Source organism: Dioscorea cayenensis, chromosome 11 (genome assembly GCF_009730915.1).
Source record: "Dioscorea cayenensis subsp. rotundata cultivar TDr96_F1 chromosome 11, TDr96_F1_v2_PseudoChromosome.rev07_lg8_w22 25.fasta, whole genome shotgun sequence".
Taxonomy (NCBI): Eukaryota; Viridiplantae; Streptophyta; class Magnoliopsida; order Dioscoreales; family Dioscoreaceae; genus Dioscorea; species Dioscorea cayenensis.
In genome coordinates, this window is record NC_052481.1 from 6,612,665 (window position 1) to 6,633,113 (window position 20,449).

General features: G+C 33.0%; 1 pseudogene; it reads left to right on the top strand.

Annotated features, from left to right (window-relative positions):
• Positions 1 to 433: 433 nt before the first annotated feature.
• LOC120272703 lies at positions 434 to 17,911 on the top strand (annotated as a pseudogene).
• The last annotated feature ends 2,538 nt before the right edge of the window (positions 17,912 to 20,449 follow it).

Here is a 20,449-nt window from a genome sequence, read left to right on the forward strand (position 1 = left end):
ATAATAATATATTAATACCATGCCAAATACAGCGCCAAAAATATAAATATAATACTATATGAATACCGTGCCAAAAATATTAATTTATTAATACCATGTCAAATACAGTGCAAAAAATATAAATATATTAATATATTAATATCGTGCCAAATACCGTGACAAATATATAAATATATTAATATATTAATGCCATGCCAAATATAAATATAATAATATATATAATAATTTATTAATACCGTATCAAATACAATGCAAAAAATATAAATATATTAATATGTTAATATCGTGGCAAATATGGAAATATTTTTTTTTTCATTTTTATTAAACAGAGACACAATATAGATATTAAATATTTAATAAATTAATTTTTATTAGTTATGATAATTAAAAGGAAAAAAAAGAAAAAAACAAAATTTATTTCATCAACCCTAATCCCCTGCCCCCCATTGAAGCTTTTTCACCACTATTCATTGCTCTCTCTCTCTCTCTCTCGCGGCCGCCATTGGAGGAGCTACGAGGAGGAGGAGAAGCGATAGTGAAAGGGGGGATCGAGGACGGATGCGATCGGTGGTGAGTTCTTTTAGGGTGTTTTTGAAATTCCAAAGATCTGGGGAGAATTCAGAAGAGGTGTTCATTCTAGGGTTTGAATCTTCTTTTCATATATCTCTCTGTTGCCATTGGAGAAGCTGGAAGGAAGAGGAACATCGGTGACGATTGGTAGTGAGATCACTGTCTTTAGTTTGTTTCTTTTCTTTAAAATCTGGAGGAGATTTTGAATAATGTGTTCTTCTTAGGGTTTGAATATGTTTTCCCTCTCTTTGTGGCCGTTGCAGGAGCTCGGAGGAGTAAAGGAAGCATTAGCGTGAACTGGCGGATTAGAGGTGGTACAATCAGAGGTGAACTCTTTGGCGTTTTTTCTTTTTCTTTTTTTGTTCTTTTTTTGTTTTCTTTAATTGTGATTCCAAGCTGTGCATTCCATGCGATGAAAACAGCTTTCTTGGTGTTCTTTGCTTCGTTAGATCTCAGCAAGCTACAAAACTCTGCCTCTGCTTCTAAGAAGTGCCATCTTTTTCTATTGCATGGCCTACTAGCTAGAGATAATAAAAAACCCATGTAAAAACAGAAGAACCAAAAAAAAAAAAAATTATTTAGCATGAACTATTCTCATGTTTTTTAAACTGATGAATGATGATTTGTAGCTGTAGTTATGGTCCATAGGATCTATCTTTGTATTAGTTATACCATGCATCCTCTGCTGCCAGCTCCACCATTAATGTTAGTTATTTTTCAAGAAACAGACCTTTTCTCTTTATTGTTATATATATATATATATATATATATATCTCTGAGTCCCTGGTTTGAAGATAGATAGTGTCCATGATGAGTTTATTGAGATGTAGATATATAATTATATATCTTTGAACACATGGGATTAACTCTTTCCATGCATATATGTATATATAAATATTACTGCTGTTTGAGCTCTGGATTTCTTCACCAATTAAATGGAAACAGTTGATTGAATTAATCTTTCTTGTGGTTAATTTTGCACCTATAAGATGGATGTTGCAATCTCTAAACCATGGATAATATTTGAAACACTAACTAATTGCTGATTGTTGATATATAAATTTATGCTTGCAAATTTAAACATCATTCCCAAGCCCTTGTCACTTATTGAGAGCAAGCCATTTATGCTTGCAAATTCTCAGTGAACATCAATTAAAAATGCAGGTGGGAAGCTTGTTACCAATACGCCAAGAAGAGGGCGAGTGAGCCAAAGTGCCTAGTAACTGGAAAGAGAATTCAAGGAGTATGCAGCCTTGTTTTCCCCTAATTTTTTTTCTTCATTGTTTGTATGATTGTATTGAGGTTATAACGTTGTTTGCTGTGATTTCAGTTAACCTGTTGTTCTTTGTTGGATAATCTAGAGATTTTCTTGTCTACAGATTCAGGTATGGAAAGCTTTGATTTTTGTTGATTGAAATTGTTTTTCAAGAAATGTAAGGATAATCTAAAGGGTAATAATGTTGTTTGCTGTGTTTAATATTTCTTAGCTAGTAAGTGTTTTTGGTACACTTGATTACTTACTGAGCATTATGTTATTCCTGAGGTGTGGTTTTTTTAGCATCTCTTTATTTTACTCCTTTTTTTTAATGGTTTGTGAAAATGCAATTTGTTGGCCTAATTACCTGTCGTTTATTCATTCATTGGGATCTCATCTCAATATTTTATTTTATTTTTTAACTTCATGGAAATAAAGTATCTCTATATTAGTGAATCCTTGAGGAATTATTTATGAAAACAGCTATTCCAGCCTGTTTTATGAGTAGTTGAGAACTTTTTTTTTCTTTTTTACTTTTTCTGTTTTCATTAATTCACATGCAACTTTTTGAATCAGAAGTATATAATCGTTCAAGCAATGAAATTAATTATTCAAATAATGTAGATAATTTGGATGCAACAAAATATGTAAAAAAAAAAAAAAATTCAAGCATCTGAATGATCATTTATATCATTTGCAATTTATTAACGAGACAGAGATTTGGAAAGTAAATAAATGAGAAATCTTTAAAACTGAAAATTTTGAGAGTGTTTTATTCAACATTAAAGTAATCAACAAGCCAGATAAGCACTCACTGCTACATTGTTCTTTACAGGGATAGTTTATGTGATTGAATCTTCAAAAGGCAGTAATATGATGGCATCCACCTTCTGTTATTATTTTAAATTAACTCTTAGTTAAAAGCACTCAACCCACTTAGCATGATCTTGGTTTCAGCACTGGATTACTGAGATCCCCACACACCCAAATTTATTAAATATTTCCCCTAAGTCCAACCAAACTCAAGTGAAAGTTAGTTTTGACCTTGATCCCATTGAAATTAATATAAAAATATTCTTAATAGTCCAATATATAGAGGCATCACAAGATCCACTTAGATAATAGCCTGTTTTAGAAAACAACAACAAGAGCAATGGGTTATGATAATTAGGAATGCTAAAGTTTAGAGTTGTTATTACCCTTTAGATTCATTATCCTTACATACTATTATTTGTGTTAGACTTGGTGTTAGATCTGTTCTGATATTGATTTTTGTTGGTTATATGTAGGTTACCTGTGGATCCTTTTGAATGGCAGATTTCTCAGGATACAACCAATAGCATTTTCGCCTGCCTAGCTAATACAATCAGGGCAGCTGAATCTGTCTTGAGGGTCGTTGCAACAGGCCATGACAAAAGGCTATTCTTTAAGGTTCTTACTCTTTCAAACTTTCTCGCCTAATTTCCCAATTTAATTAAATAATGAAAGGTCTGGTGAAGTGCATGTAGTGAAGAAAACACCATAAGGCAATCTTAGGATTTTTGGCCACGGTCTCATCTAATGCATATGGAATACTCAACTCTTCTTTTGCTGTATTCATGCATGCATTTATAGTAATATTTGCACTAACCCTCACTACATCATTTTTGAGTTTAGAGGCAGCTAAATAGAGGGGTTTTTAAAAAACCACCTCTATAATAAAATAGGATATTTTTCCTTTGTTTTTAGAACCAGTTTATTTAAACCCCTCTACATTAATTTTATTTTAAAAATAATTAAAAAACCTCTCTCTCTTTCCCCAACGAAGACTCTCTCTCTCTCTCATTCCCCAACGGAGAGATCTAGTGTGCCTCTCCCCAACGGGGAAATCTCGTGCGCCCTAATTCCCTAACGAAGAAGCCCGACTTTTGCCGCTCCTGCCGTCGCTCTGCTGCCGCCCTGCACTAATTCCCAACGCGGTCTCTCTCAAGAGAGCGAGCCCAGCGCGGCTTCGCAGCCATCAAGCCCATCGCCCACTTCTTCACTTGTTGCTCCGCCAAGGAGGTTTCTTCTCTCTTCTCCTTCCCCTTCTTCTTACTCTTCTCTCAATTTGCCATCCATTGATTACCTTGGGTTATCCTTTGGTGCAGGTTCTCGCCCCTTGGGTTTTCCCTGACCGGCTTCTTCCCTCCCGCTGATTAGGTTTTTTGATTATTAATTTTGATCAGTTGGTGGTAGTGGTGGTGGTGAGATTGTTGCGCAAGATATGTTTCTATGAAGGCATTTGGTTCTTTGGAGTCTGGATATGGTGTTGATGATGCATTTGTGCTGGCTCAGGTGGGTTTTTGCTTCGATTTTGTTCTTTTTGTGTGGAAAATGGTGGCGATTGTGATTTGATTTGGTGCAGGAGGTGAAGACGAGGGGGTTTGATTTGTTGGTGGAGATTAGCCTGACATAGGTGTTTCTGATTTATGAGAAACAGTGAGGCAAGTTTGATTTCTGATTTTTGTTAACATTTTGAAGTAGTCAATTATCTTCAAAAGTTCTTATAATATCTCCAAATTGCCAATAGCCTTGATCTTGAAGTACCTCTATCCTTTTATTTTTATAGCTTGATCTTCTTCTCCTGACTCTCTAATTTTAATTTCCTATGTTTTCTAACTAATTTGATGACACACAATTAATCATAAACCTTGGGCTCTGGCTTAATCACTTGGACACAAATTGTTAAGTTGCCACACATTGTATGGTTCTTTTTTACTTCACTAAGCTCTATGATTCTTGGAAATGTTGAATGCTGAATTTGTAGAGCTTGAAGTCAATTTTCCAATAAATCCAGGTTCACTCCATTTTGACTATGATTCTGTGTGAATGGATCATCGAATTGTAGTGGTTTCATATAAACATTCATAAGAGGCCCATATAATTTATTATAAGGCACAAACTAAAGAGTTCAGAGAGTAATTATCTAGTTTTTATTTTTCAAATCTTTTATTATTAGCAAGATGAATTAGCAAGGTCTAGTTGATCTACTTATATTAATTGCTAAAGCATTCAATATCTTGTTGATCTACTTATGTTAATTGCTATTTATTTTGGGTCGTTGGAATGTATTGATCATATTTCATTCTTTTGGGTACATTGATGAGTAATATCTTATGTTGATATGGTTAAGATCTAAGTTTTGACACTTAAGTCATTCAAATTGTTCTAGGAAAGTGATGCTTTCTTGAGCCTGATTTACATGCTAATGGTATTTGATCTGCATTAATTTGTGATTGTTTGTTATATATCTAATATATCTTTCAATATTATATAGATGAAAAATAATAAATAGAGGTAAGTGTTTACTCTCATTAAATCTCATAATTAATTTTTTTCTGCAGATCTTCTTTTCGGATCATACCTTTTTGTGTGCAATCGAGCCCCAAACTTAGTGTTAATTTTTTTTTGGTTAGAAGCTCTATAATGTAGTGTTTAATTCCCTTAACCAGTAGTATTAGTATTCTATTAAACAGGGAAACATTGGATTCTAAACAATCTACTTGTTTGTTTTGGATTTTCTTCTTGAAATTTTTATATTTATCAAAAATGGAAATAAAGTTTTAGCCAACTTGTTGTTTTGGTAAAAAAAAAAATGGAACTATTTGTAGTTCAAAACAGTTAAATGAACATTGCCAACTTAGATAATGGTATGGGTAATCTGGTTAACTTACAAAGCAAGGAACTACAGGTTTTTTAGGAAACCAATGGCCACTATTGGTGGAAGAAGTCCTCTTGCGGCCATGAAGGAAGAGGGGAAACCGGATGCCCAGCTCTTCGATCTCCTATCAACCCTTCTCCAAAGGTATCCTTCTAGCCATTCCATTTCATCCTTGAATTGTTTCTATCATTGCTTTTTATGATTTTTGGGATGCTCAATCTCATGCCATTTCATGGGATAGTACGCATCGATCTTTGTTGAAGGATCACATTCACTATTTGATTTATTTGACACCAAGGGATCTTCCAATTTGTCAGTTGATTGTGTGGTTATGAACTTGCTCGACCATCGACTCCCCAAATTTTTCTGTTTTTAGATAAATTTCATTAGTTCGGGACTATAAAATTGCGGTTTTTATTTTGATATTTATATTAGTATTTGAGGTTCCTGTAATCCGGAAAAATAGTTTTACTGGGGAGTTCTAGTTGGGGATATTGGCTGGTGAAGTATTGATGTTGCTGAGAAAACAATGGCAATCTTTGCGCAAGATTATATATTAAGATGGTTGCATTGTAGTTTGGTGAAACTAGAGAACTCATTGAGGATTTTTTTTTATAATTGTGTTCAAGAAGAAAGAATCTTTCTAAAAGAAAGGGGATATCTGTTTTGCTGATTTATTTAGTTTGTTTTGGCTATGAACTTATTCAGTCCATGAATCATGAGCATTAAGGAGAGTATAAACTCGAGGTAGTTCTATGGCCCTTTTTACTAGCATGAGTAAATTAAATGATGATGAAGATTCTTTGGGATTAGCTGACAAATAAGGTTTTTATTTTCGCTGAGTTTTGCTGGATAAGATATTGGCTTATGGCAATTGTTGGATCTAGTGATGAAGTCATTGCCGGTTTTTGAAGGAATTGGGGTCCTTACCCCAGGTATAAACTATTGAACCAAGTGATTGCTTGTTCTATGCTATGATATTTTTTTCCTTTTGATCTAACACCAAGATTTCTTTTTCTTTTTCTTCTCAATTTTTATTCAAAGACTAAAGCAAAAATCTCTCCCTGCAAGGCCCGATACAGTGTTGAGCTTCATCTCTCGTTCTTGAGGTTACAAGGACAGGCTAATGATTTTAAAATACAATACAGCAGTGTTGTCTAACTCCTTCTACTGCCAAAGGTTTTACTTTTATTTTATTTTGGAATTAAATATGAATATGGTTATGCTTTATGTGGGTAACTATTGTACAATTAAGATGAATGTCTAACTTCTATGTTACTGTCTTCCAAACTTTCATGGTGCCTTTTGGACTTAAATATTTTTAATATTTAATGCTTAACTAGGGATTAAATTCAATCTTCATGGTTGTCCTTGACATGTTTTATGCAAATCATGCAGCTCACAGGATTGTACAATCAAGGTATGGGAAACAACTCAGGGAAAGTTGATCTGTGAATTAAAGTAATGCAGCCATGTTTGCTAATTATTAGCTCATGTTGTTTGAGTCCTTGTCTTATCAGCAATTATAGCCTGATTTTGTTGTTGTTTGTCTTGATGGTTTGGCATGAGAATGTCATTAAAGCCAATACATTTTTTTTAAAAATCTTTAGCTTGACGCAGGCTTTTTTTCCTCTTACAAAGACAAATTTACTTCTTTTCATGAAGTAATACTTAAATGATCTCTGGTAGCCTATTCTTAGTTAACTTTAAGCAAAGATAAAAATTCTAGTTATATCTCCGGGTTATCTAGTCATGATTATATTTCTAAGAGATTATCTTCCACTTTCTCTAGAAGAAGCAAGGGCAATGTAGAAGGCTTCTTTCAATGCATGACATTTCCATTTATATGAAACCTATATGTTAATTAAACATTTGCCAAGTTTTATTTTTATATTTTGACAGTCTCCTCCATTTATCTTCTCTAAGAACCTCCTCCTTTGTTGGCGCTTTGCTTTTACTCGTAGGGCGTATACGCTTGGAAGGTTGGGTTTTCTGGTTAAAGTATAAAATAAATTTTCTAGAGTCCTTACATGGCCAACTGTAGTTATAGTTAGTTTGTTGCTGCTCTTTAGATAAGTATATGATCCACTAACTTACTAAAACTTCATATTAATTTGGGGGAATAATATATGGTGGAGCTATTGAATTTCATCTATTTAAGTGACTGTAACTTACAATTAATTTTCAAGAACCAATTAGTATGCCTACCCAGGTTGATTTTCCTAAAAACCAGATGGTGCACACAAGCAATGGTTGTGTCACCTGGCTTGATGAATAAAGGGTTTGATTACATAAACGAGATGATCCTTTGTAAATTTACCGATAATTCAGTGCTGAAATTTTGTTCCCATTAAACTTTTAAGCTCAAGTTGATGTTGGAAAGGGATGGAAAATAATATCAGTTTAATCCCTTGAAGATCGGGAGGCATTTGGGGAAATTTATTTATGTTTCACCTAATGGTTGTACTAGAACAACACATTGGGAATTTGCAATGATTGTTGTAAGCAATTTGTGATAGACATTCATTGTAGTGAGAGTCATGATGAGTTTTTGAATTTGATTGATCCGTGAGATTGGATTTTTTTAAAAATTTTTATGACTCTGTAATCTTTGACTGTGCAGTTTTTGTGTTAGAACTTCAAATTTTAGTATTCTTATTCAGCTAAAACATGTTACAATGTGAGTCTGATTCTATCAAGTTCTCAACATTAATTCATCAACTTTCGTGGGGCATGGACATTGGGTTAACTCTCTTGCTTTGAGCACTCGAATATACTTCAATTGGTCTTTTTTTGATCACACTAGAAAGGCATATTCATCCCCAGAGGGAAAAAAAGCGGTGGGTATTGAGTTTTTGTGGTATGCTGTTCTTACCATGTCATTTGCACGCTTCAATTTAACTAGTCGTCTATAGTTGATTATCCTTTGTTTTGATTAGCATCAGTTTAAGATCTATGTTTATCATGCAAACAAGATAAAATTTGTTCTTTTTAGTGGGATTAAATGCTTATGGATCATTTTTGGTTTCTTAAAAACTTTTTGATATTAATTACATCATGCATTCCGACGAAGTCGCAATGCACGTAACCAAATAGCTCAAATGAAGCAAAACATGCACGGATACTATAGTAAAAGGCACAAATTTATAAGCTTTTAAATAATTCTAAGAAATGTTCCTCTATAAATGGAACATAATGGCGATAGTGGGTCTTTTGTATATAGTTGACGATTAACATGTTCTTTTACCACATAAACTGTTTCCTCAAAATCTGCTTAAGTTTAACTCTAGAAAATATGTTGGTTATGTAAAACTTTATACCTCCCCCGAATGGCCATCGTGTATTTTAGTTCTATCCCATTGGTGACTGATATAAAAAATGTTACTTTTTTGTTGTAGTACATTAATTCCAATGCTTTTTACTCAATAAGCAGATCACTCAGTGTAATTTCATTCATCTATGAGAATCTATATTTCGTGTGATTCTGATATTACATCAGGATATTAGAAGAGGCATTCAAGTTTATGTGAATTCCTCAGATGATACCATTTTCTTGTCAAAATTCTTGCATGAAAACCATTTTATGTTCTGTTTTGTGGTCCTTATTTATGGTTCAATATTTATCTATATCTCAATATCAGGTAGCCTTAGCTACAATAAAATGAAAGGAAAATGCTCCGGAAAAGGCTGGTTTTCGAGTTCGATGATTTCACAATGATCATGTGGGAACCTTTACTCGTAAGCAAGCATTCAAAAGCCTGAATAACTGGTCATCGACAGGTAATTAAAATTTTGTATGCTTTTAAAATTTTGTAAACAAAACCTTTCATTCAATGAATGTTTTTACAAAACCTTCTGTAAACAAAATCTTTCATTCACATGGTTGATGCTTTTAAAATTTTGTATTTTCCAGAGTGACAATGAATGCTTTTGTTTGAGGTATGCTTATTGTATTAGCTTTGAGTATTTCCTTTTTAGTATATTATCTATTGTTGTTATGTTTGTGAAATGCATTCTTATGCTATTAACAATCTTTGTGGCCACCATACATTATTCATATTCAGAAGTGTAATGTTCAGAGAAGGAAATGACTCAGTCATGGTTAGATTTTGCAAAGTTTTCCATTGCATCAACTTCAGCATCTGGTTCTTGAGAAAGAAGTAGAGTAATTTTCATATCACCTACAAGGTTTTTACTTATTAAGATCACAAACAAATAGCAATTGGTTGTATTTGTTTGTTCTAATGAAATATGTATTTGTATTTTAAAAGGATGTTGATTCTGAGAAGGACCCGGGGGAAGCTTTTAAGGTTTTTGACAAAGACCAAAATGGTTTAATTTCTGCTGATGCGGTAAATCAATTGCTTATTCTTTCATTAATGATATTGAGAAAAATATATTTGCATGCACCTCCTACGATTGGTTTAATTGCAGTGAAGCACTTGAAATTAATCAATTACATACTCTTTTGTTGAATTTTTTTTTTTCTCAAAAGCCATAATGAATCATGCTCAAAGTCAAACATGGTTAAATTAGTGCAAGAAGAACACAAACAAAACTAATTTGCTCCCATATCATCAATAAAAGATCTCTTATTCTTAATTTCTCAATTTGCCCATCATTGTAGGGATGTTAGGGAATTCCACTAAACAAAGTTTCAAAATTCATCATCCTTTCAATGGCAAATAAGTGAATATAAAATAAGGTAGTCAGGCATTTTAGACATCAACCATTTGTCTAATGGGATAGAGGGTTTCTTTGATGTAACAGTTTGTAGTAAGGAGCTATAGAAATTAGCCAAATCTCAGTGGTGTCTCATTCAAGGATTATTTTAATACCTGAGAAAAATGTTTTGCACTTAGCTATCTTAAACAATAATTTTGTTTTTCATAATCCCATAAACTTTATGTTCACTAGTTTATGCTTGCCACCATTATCAGAATATCAACCACTATTTCCACATTAGACGTTAAACTTGAAAATTAGATTTTTATAATTATGCATAGTATGGATTTTGTAATTTAGCATTTAATAGAATTTTATTTACTTTTAATTACAATTATAGCTTTTTATTTGCTAATGTTTGTTTACTTATATAGGAGAATTCATATTTAAAGATCGAAAGGGTTGAAGATTAAGAGGATACGTGAAGCTTGTGTAATTAAGTGAAGCTTGTGTAATTAAGCAAAAAAAATATTTTGTAATAAAAGTAGATAAATACTGTAAAACTCTTCACATTTTGTTATTAATCAAAATACATTGTACTTGAGCTCATTACTTGTCAATAAAATTAAATTTAGGAAATTTTTGAATGTATTGAAAGATTCATGTTTTTTATTTACAGGTTAAATAAATTTATTTATTTATAGTAGGAAAATAAAATAAAATTTAATTTAATTAATGAACAAATTTATAGGTGGTTATAACCACCTCTAAAAGTATGAACATGTTAGAAAAATAATAGTTTTAGAGGGGGTTATAAACACCTCTAAAACTATTGAGTAAGATCAAATTTATTAGCTATAGAGGCGGTTATAACCGCCTCTAAAACAATAATGGGAAAAAGAAGAAATTATTAGCTATGGAGGCGGTTATAACCACCTCTAAAAATTATTTACTATTGAAGAGGAATAAGAAATTATTAGCTATAGAAGCGGTTATAACCGCCTCTAAAAACTATTAAAGAGGAATAAAAAAATTATTAGCTATAGAGTAGGTTATAACCACCTCTACTCTTGTTATTAAAAACCGCTTCTATAAACAAAAACTTACCCAGCGGTTGGTACAAAGCGGCTCTAAAGTGTAGACCGGCGATACGAGGCGGTTTAGAGACGGGTAAAAAAAACAACACTATAGCTATAGAGGCGGTTAAAACCGCCTCTATAGGACTCGAAAACCACCTCTAAAACATTCTTTTGGTGTAGTGCCTGTAAGTAAAACTTATTATTGATCTGGTGATTGCTATTCTGTTTCTCCTGGTGTCATTGGGAAGATTGGCATCAGGAGCCACTGTTGCATATGCTAGTAAGTGCACATGATAGTCCATTATTATCCACTGTTCCTTGAAATATTTCCTAGTTCTTCATTGAGCATTCTTGCATAGGATTATGCATATTCTGTTTGTACCTTTTAGTCGAAAGCTCCCAATTATTCCGTTACATCACTGCTCAGTTTTTCAGAACAAGAGACACCCATCATATCTTGTTGAATATATTATTATTGTCCAACAGAAAGAGATTTCACTCAAAGCCTTGTTCTTTATTTGTATTATTATTGAATCTGAATCAGATTCTCACTGTGCAATTATTTCTTTTCTATTTGGGAGGATTAAAAGTATATATTTTCACTCAATAGTCAATATCCAATTATTCTCATGTCAAAGTAATTGCATTGTTAATGGAGCTTAATACCATTCTTATCGTACAACCCTTTTCTCAACCAATCTAATACTGAAAGTTATATTTTTTGGTTCTGCTTTCTCACCTGTTCATCCTGTCTAAGTTGCTAGATATGGACCAATGCTCCAATCAAGAAATAATCTTATCTTGAGGTCTGACGTTTAGTTATTTCTTTCTTATCAACCAAAGCAATAGGAGACATTGTTTACTTGTCTAGCAAAGTGATTATGCAATACTTTTGGAAAGCTAGTGTTCAGTAATTCATTACTTCCATACATTGTTTAGTGATGTATTTGTACTAGCATTCACAGGGTCAGATCTCGCTGACTCTCTTGCATCAGTGGAAGATCCAGTATCTTTAGCATCATCCCATCGAGGTGATCCAGTATCCACAGGGTCAGTTGTGATCATTTGTCTTGTCTTGAGCAGGATCATCAATTTAGGACATTCTCAGCTTCCTTAATTTGCTTCCAAGTGCAGATGATGCAATTGCAATGCTATTTGCAAACTTGTCTTGTAGGCATTGTGTTGAATTGTTGTTTTCTTCTTTAGTAAATCTACATTTCCATTTTCACAAGATAACTATGGTATGATGGTTTACTTTGCAGTTTTTTATTGGTTGATAACTGTTATCTTTTGTTGTAATTTGGTAATTTTATACACGCATTACTACTCTTATGGCTGATGGATCCTCAGAAAGGCTTTCACAAATGCATAATTGCTCATGTGCATATCTTTTTCTCCATCCATTTCTCTTTTGTTAGCATTCAGCAGTCAGCACTGAAGCATAATATCCTCTTTGGGCATTAATTCAAACCAACAGAAGGGTTTTTTGCTTGCAGTGTGACCCATAGTTCGACCAAGCCGGATGTAGTCATCCAGGTTGTGAACCATCATACCCAACACCGGAATGCATTAAAAGGTGCCAGGATAAGAACCTGCTCTGGGAAAAGACTAAGAATTTTGGTCTCAGTGCTTATAGAGTAAACTTCGATCCACATGATATCATGGTGGAGCTTTTCACAAACGGTCCTGTTGAAGTTGCTTTTACGGTTTATGAGGTATGGAAAACTACACACAAACTAACAGTATGAATTTAGGAAAACAAACGTCTTTATCCATTCTATTTATTAGGTTATCCTTAGAATTTTATCTTGTGTTCATTTATGTAAGTGAGTGAGACTAGTATGTATTTCTCATGGCTTGGACCTCTTCTGCATTTGTATTTCATCCTTGGTCATTATTCCCGTGGCTTGTTTTTAATTTTATACTTGGCCGTATGAGATGCGTTTAATCAATCACCTTCCATCCATGACATTTACTAATTTTAATAACTTGGTTTTATGCTTACAGGATTTCACACATTATCAGTCAGGAATCTACAAGCATGTCACAGGTGACGTTATGGGTGGCCATGCAGTGAAATTGATTGGGTGGGGAACCAGTGATGGTGTAGATTATTGGGTCTGTTTCTCAACTCCATATAACTAACTAACTCATGAGTGGCAGCCGAGCCCAATTTGCCATTACTCTTTTTTTTTTCTTCTGTGCTTTTACGTCGCAGCTTCTAGCCAACCAATGGAACAGAGGATGGGGTGATGTATGTCCTTCAAAACAGATCTCTCTTATCATGCAAGGTTTTTCTTTTAAGTTTCAAATTTTTATTTCCTTTGAGCCTTTTTGTGCTTTTTTTTAGTAATTAACCTACAATGCACGCAATTGCTGGCAACATGACTTTATATAGTTAACAAACAAACAAGTTGATTCTTTATTAATTACCTAAGTTCAACATAATTAGCTAACTAACATGCATGCTCCTCTTAAAACAGACCATATTATACAAGCCGTGTTTGACAGCCTTGAAATGTTTGGTTCAACTAATTCCTTTTATTTGAAGAAGAAGAAGAACAAGAAGAGGAATAAAGTACAACAACAATTTCATTACATCTTCCCAAGTCTATGCATGGTCAGATGACCAAGTATCTATAAATGCATGCATGCTTGGCCTTTCATATCAACACAATTTGAAGAGATTTCATATATATATATATATATATGTATACATTATTAAAAAAAATCATCATCACTAGATTATATATATAGTAAAGAAGAATGAAGATGATGAAGGGATTTTTGGTTATTATTTACTTTTGATAGTAGTTTGTTTTGGCTTAAAGAATTAGAATTGCTGCAAGTTACATGGTTGAAATATTATCACACAAGATGATTGATTTTGCTATGAAAGGAACCTATATTTCATTTAAAGCTTTATGGTAGAGTGTTAGATTGTGAGATCTTGTTTTGTTTAGCCGATAACCAAGATGTTAAATTTTGTCCTAGAAAGACATTGTAACCACTCGTGCTTTTCTCATCCAAGTGACAGCTAGCCTAAGCCACATAAATGGAAATAGAGTTAAATTCAAAGACCAAGACCTTGTCAACATGAACATCATGTATTGCTTTTCCTTGCAGATATGGTAGTGTTTTCTTTACTACTTTCCTATGTGTTGTAGTGGTTTGATTTTGGAATTGACAGGTTGTGTAAACCACAAAGCATATATTTAGTAGGATTGCAACACAAATATGAAACTGCACCTAGTATACTCTTTTATGTACTAGGATTTGCTGGAGGTTTCTTGTCATAAAAAAAGATAGCAGGTGATCATATTAGCTTGTTCCAATAGTTCTCAGATGCACTTGACTTAGTCGAACTTGAGTTTGTCTCGATAGCCTTCATGCCAAAAAAAGACAATAGCTATCCTAGGATTTTAACAGAGAATTAGAACTTGGGTTGACTTATTAGACTTCGAATAACACTTGCATTGTTTCCAGCAACAAGAATATCATCAACATAGACTAAGACAATAGCGAGATACTGGTTCATGTCTTAGAAACAATGCTGATTTAGAGTTAATGTAACCAAACTCTAGTAGACAGGAGTGCATCTTGTAAATGGATCATAATCTTAGTTTGTATTTGTATTTGGTAATGAAATCGGAGTTTAATAATGTTCCTTTTTTTGTCACTCTTTATATATATATATATATATATATTAAACTTATGGTGACTGTTAATGCTGATGCCAATGAACCAGTAAAAGCAGAGTAGGCTGTTAATAACTGTCACATATTTCTGCAGAAATATTGCATAATTGTTTTAATTATTAATTTATTAATGATTTCCCTTAATGAATAGTATCAAATTAGAACAGAGCATTCTGTTAATAACTTTATGAAATGACATCTTTCCTTGTTTCTCAAGGAATTCTAATTCTTTAAGCCAAAACAAAACACTTAGATGTTTGTGGTTACATATATACATTGAACTACTATTATAATTAGTTGATTAATTGATATGTGTGAAAGAAATAAAACAGACACTAACGTATTTGCTTTGTATTAATCATGTAGTTTCATTCATGACCTTGTTTATTATTTACTTTTGATAGTAGTTTGTTTTATTATGATAATATGACTTGTCATGACCAGGTGCCCTCTCCTGAAGTGAGTCAAAGGCCAGATGGCAACCAAGGCTGTAGTTCTCGGATTGAAACTATAGAACCTCTTCTACATTATGCTGATCAGCCTACTACATGCCATGCTTCTGATGTCTCACACCACTTTCAGGTTCAGGCATCTTCATCTACTGACATGACTACAGTACAGATGATGTTACCTACATTAAATGAGAGAGGTGCCATTAATCAGATAGATCATTCTACACGACAAACTGAAGATTACCTGCAACAGCCGTTGATTGACACTCAAGCACAAGAGGAGCACTTAAATCAACTATTTTCAGAGTCTATGCCTACAACATCATCTTCTAATAGTCATACAATCACAGTAAGAGCATAGTCTGAAGTTTTTGATGGTGTTCATATTCAACCAAAGGCAAAAGCTCGTCTACCTCAAAATGTTCTGATAGGACCATGGTTATCTCCTCAAGTGCTTCATCCTGACCCACTTCTAAATGAACTAATAAGGATACGTAAACATGAGGATTCATTTACTAAGATGCATGAAGATAAGGTTAGCATTGAAGACAGTGACTGTCTCTTATTCTGTGTAGCAGGTGTCCACTCTCTGGCGATATTATTGTTATGTTAAAGGAATTCTTCACCAAATTTGGGAAGTCCGCAGAGCCATCAAGATCAGGAAATGAGGAGATTGGGAGTTACCAGTTTCGTAAACAAAAATCTGGCAAGCCTCAAGGCTTTGTTGATATAATTGTTCGTATTTATGAGCAGAGTGAGAGTGGTGCCTCTTACCCAGGTATCTGCTAAGCTAACCTGATGTGTTAATTATAATAATTGTCTAAAACCATCCTCAAATCATTTGGTTCCTATGGCACTTTGAAATAACTTGGTTCCTGCTGCTTATAGTTTCTCTTTTGTTCCGATTTCAATTTAATTGCTTTAAATGAAGACTAGTATAATCTTTGTCTAGAGTCTTATAAATTTATTATTTTGTCATACTTAGTGTTCTACCTCTGTCAGAAGGCCTATGAGTTGGTTCGTTTAATGACCACAAGTTACTAATCTGGCTTATAGGGAAATTTGTGTTACTATATTTTGCTGCATTATTTCATTCTACATTCATTTCCTTTGCTGACTTTTGGTTGTCATGATGTTTCACAAGGGGGGATATCCGGTTTTGTGTGTGTTTGTGAAGAATGTAGTTTTCGTTATTCTGCCATTTGTACCATGTTAACCTTTGTGAAAAATCTACTATTTTCTTCATCAATTTTGCTGCATTATTTTATTCTACGTTCATTTTTTTTCTTAGTTTTGGTTGTTATGATGTCTCACTTAACCTATGTAACATCTTCTATGTTCTTCATCAGTACCTGCTTGTGCTAAGGATTGAATCCCATTTTTCCTGCATTGGAGCCATAACCATCATCTTACAAATCCATGCATGCATGTATGCATGATATTCTTATACTTATGTTCTCTCCTTCTCTTGATTCATTCTCTATTTTATATATAATCCTAATTAGATCGCCATTAGAGACTGTCAACTGGTAATTTTATCATTATGATGGACATCCTGAAGAATTTGTAAGAAGTCATCAAACAATGCTTGTTTTGGCCATGTCTAGTGTCTTTAGAAAGGGAATGACTTAGGTGAAGTTAGATAGGTGTAGTCAGTGTAGTTCACTATTGACATTGTGACATGTGTCTCAAATATATATAAAAATATAACAACTTTCCTATAATGTCCTTACCTTTTTTTTTAAAAATTACTCATCTCATGCCATGTGTCAAATATCCAATGGTGAATTACACTAACTACACCTATCAAACTTCACCTAAGTCATTCCCCTTTAGAAAGGGAATGACTTAGGTAAAGTTAGATAGGTGTAGTTAGTGAAAGGGAATGACTTAGGTGAAGTTAGATAGGTGTAGTTAGTGTAGTTCACCATTGACATTGTGACACATGTCCCAAATATATATAAAAATATAATAACTTTCCTATAATGTCCTTACCTTTTTTTTAAAAATTACTCATCTCATGCCATGTGTCAAACATCCAAGCCCTCCATGAAATTCATCAGGTGCATTCCAACATCTTTAATTGTGAATACCCTCCATGAAATTCATCATGTGCAATCCAACATCTTTAATTGTCAAGATTAGTTTGTCTAACTTTCACTTGTCTCATTTTTGTTCTCTTTGTTTTCCTCGCAGTTGGAGTTCATAGACATCATCAAATCCGCGACCGTGAAATCATTTACCTAGAGTGCCACTCATAATGTTCATTATATGAATTTTCGGGGAAGAGACCCTGTTTGTGGCAATCGAAATAATCTAATTAAAATTTTTGTTCTGCAAATGTTATCAGCCTGGATCTTCTTTGTTCCCCAGCAACAAGGCTGCAATACTGAATTTTAATTTTGCATGTGGAATGGAGTTTTAATGTTGTTTTGATACAAGTGTTTGTATAGTTACACTACATGATTTCCAATGTATATATAGGGCATCTATATGTATTGTTAATTCAATAGGATGATTTTTGTTTGGTAATTCAAAATTTTTAACTAGTGCAATTAAAAAAAATTAAATTAAATTAATTTCATAATTTTTTTTTCACAGATTAAACAAAAGCGTGCCGAAAACTGTAACAAAAAAGTTTTATTAAAAACTGTGCCAAATACCGTGAAAAAAAGTATGGTATATAAAATCGTGCTAAAAATCGTGCCAAATACTAAACCAATAAAACAGTGCCAAAATAGTGCCAAATGTAGAATCAAAGTCCGTGCCAAACATTGATGGCAATGGTTGGCACAATAGTAGAAAATCATGCCAAAAACAGTGACAAAGTTCGGCACGGTATTAAAAAATGGTGCCAAAATGTATTTGTGACTTAGTGCTATAGGCACGGTTAATTTTTGGTGCCAAATACAGTGCCAAAATCAGTTTGGCACAGTTTTTAACCTCATTTCCGTGCCAATTTTACCGTGCCAATTTATGATTTTTCTTGTAGTGCATGTTTATTAAAAATGAATGAAATCAATTATCCAACTTGTTATGTTTTCACACTTATTTCTTAATCAGAGGTTCTTGCGACAGTGTTCAGGGTAATTAACATCAGTGGCATGCCCCTAATAGAAGTCATGAACTCACAATCTCTTCAAGTCTCAAAAAATTAAAATTTGATTTGTGATTCGTCATTTTTAATAGGTTAACCTTAATTAAAGGTTGGGTAAGAATAAAGAACCACACAGGATGGCATGTTAGCAATCAGGTTTTTGTCAAAAGTCTAATTGTAGAAGCTGCACATGAGTTTATAGGTGTACCTATAGCCAATCAGCCATAACTTTTTTTTTATTGTCCAATTGAGTTTATTCTTATTTTATTTGAAAGAAGAGTTCAATATATAACTTTTCTATGGAGGGCAAATTTTTAAATTCAAAATGGATGATAGGTTAGCAATCTTGTTTTTGCCATAGGTTTGATTATTGCAGCTATACATGATTTTATAGATGCAACTACCTTGAATCAGTCATAACTTTCTAATTTATTCTAAAATTGAGTTGATTCTTTCTTTATTTGAAAGGTAAGTTCAACATCTATCTTTTTGATATAGGACAAATTTTGAAATTCAAAATGGATGACAGGTTAACAATCTAGTTTTTGTCGCAGATCTGATTGTAGAAGCTGCACCTGAGTTTATAAGCACAACTATAGAAAATCACCTATAATTTTCTAATTTATTATCCAATTGAGTTGATTATTATTTTATTTGAAAGATAAGTTTGACATCTACATTTTTTGATGGAGTACAAATTTTGAAATTCAAAATGGATGGCAAGTTAGCAATTTGGTTTGAGTCACAAGTCCAATTGCTCTAGGCATACATGAGTTTATAGTTGTTGCTACGCTAAAGAAGTCAAATCTTTCTAATTTATTGTCGAATTGGGTTAATTCTTATTTTATTTAAAACTTAAGTTCAACATCTATCTTTTCAATGGAGGATAAATTTTGGAATTCAAAATGGACTATATTTTAGCAATCTGGCCTTTGTCGCATGTATGATTGTATAAGCTGCACCTGAGTTTATAGGTGCAGCTTTACTGAATAAGCTATAACTTCCTAATTTATTGCCCAATTGAGTTGATTCTTATTTTATTTGAAAGTTAAGTTAAATATCAATCTTTTTAATAAAGGACAAATTTAAAAATTCAAAATGGATGACATGTTAGCAATTTAGTTTGGGTCATAAAATGTTCAATTAGCATAGTAAAACGCTCAGGCACTGCGAAATGCGCCGGCATAGCAACACGATTCTAAAGGAGATGATTTTGAAGTTGATAATGCAAACACTACTCAGCAACGAGAAACAGTAAGCCAAACACTGAACATCACTGTTGCTCCTTAAAATTGTTCCTAAACCCTATACACAGGTAGGGATGTAAGTGGGGCGAGGCAGGGAATGGGATCCCCGTCCCCATCCCCGCTTCCCACGGGGTGGGGATTCCCCGCCTCCAAATTCTCCGCGGGGAGAAATTATTCCCACTCACTCCCCCGCGAGAATCCCCACGGGATTGGGGAATTCCCACCCCTCGCCAATTTTTTTTATTACATAAAATTCTAATAATATTATATATCAATATATATATATTAAAGTAGAAAACCTATTTGACACTTGTCAATTTCTCATAGAAATTTTACCAATATTATTTTAATAATATTAAAATATTTATAACATAACACTAAATTATATTATTTTAAACTAATTTTTATTATTTTATCTCATAATATATAATAAAATTAATTTGATAAAAATATTATATTTTCGAAGTTGATAAATAGCTTATTTTATTTAATCTTAATTTTACCTTAATTTCTATAGAAAATAAAAAAAATTATTAATTTTTTTAAAAATTTTCATATATATTCGTACATCACACGAGAGTAATACTAGTATTACTTAAAGTCTAAAAGTCTAAAACATTATTAATAAATACTAGAAATATATTTTTTTGAAACCCACATATTTGGTCCTTATAATCTTATATTCATATTGAATTATTTAAAAA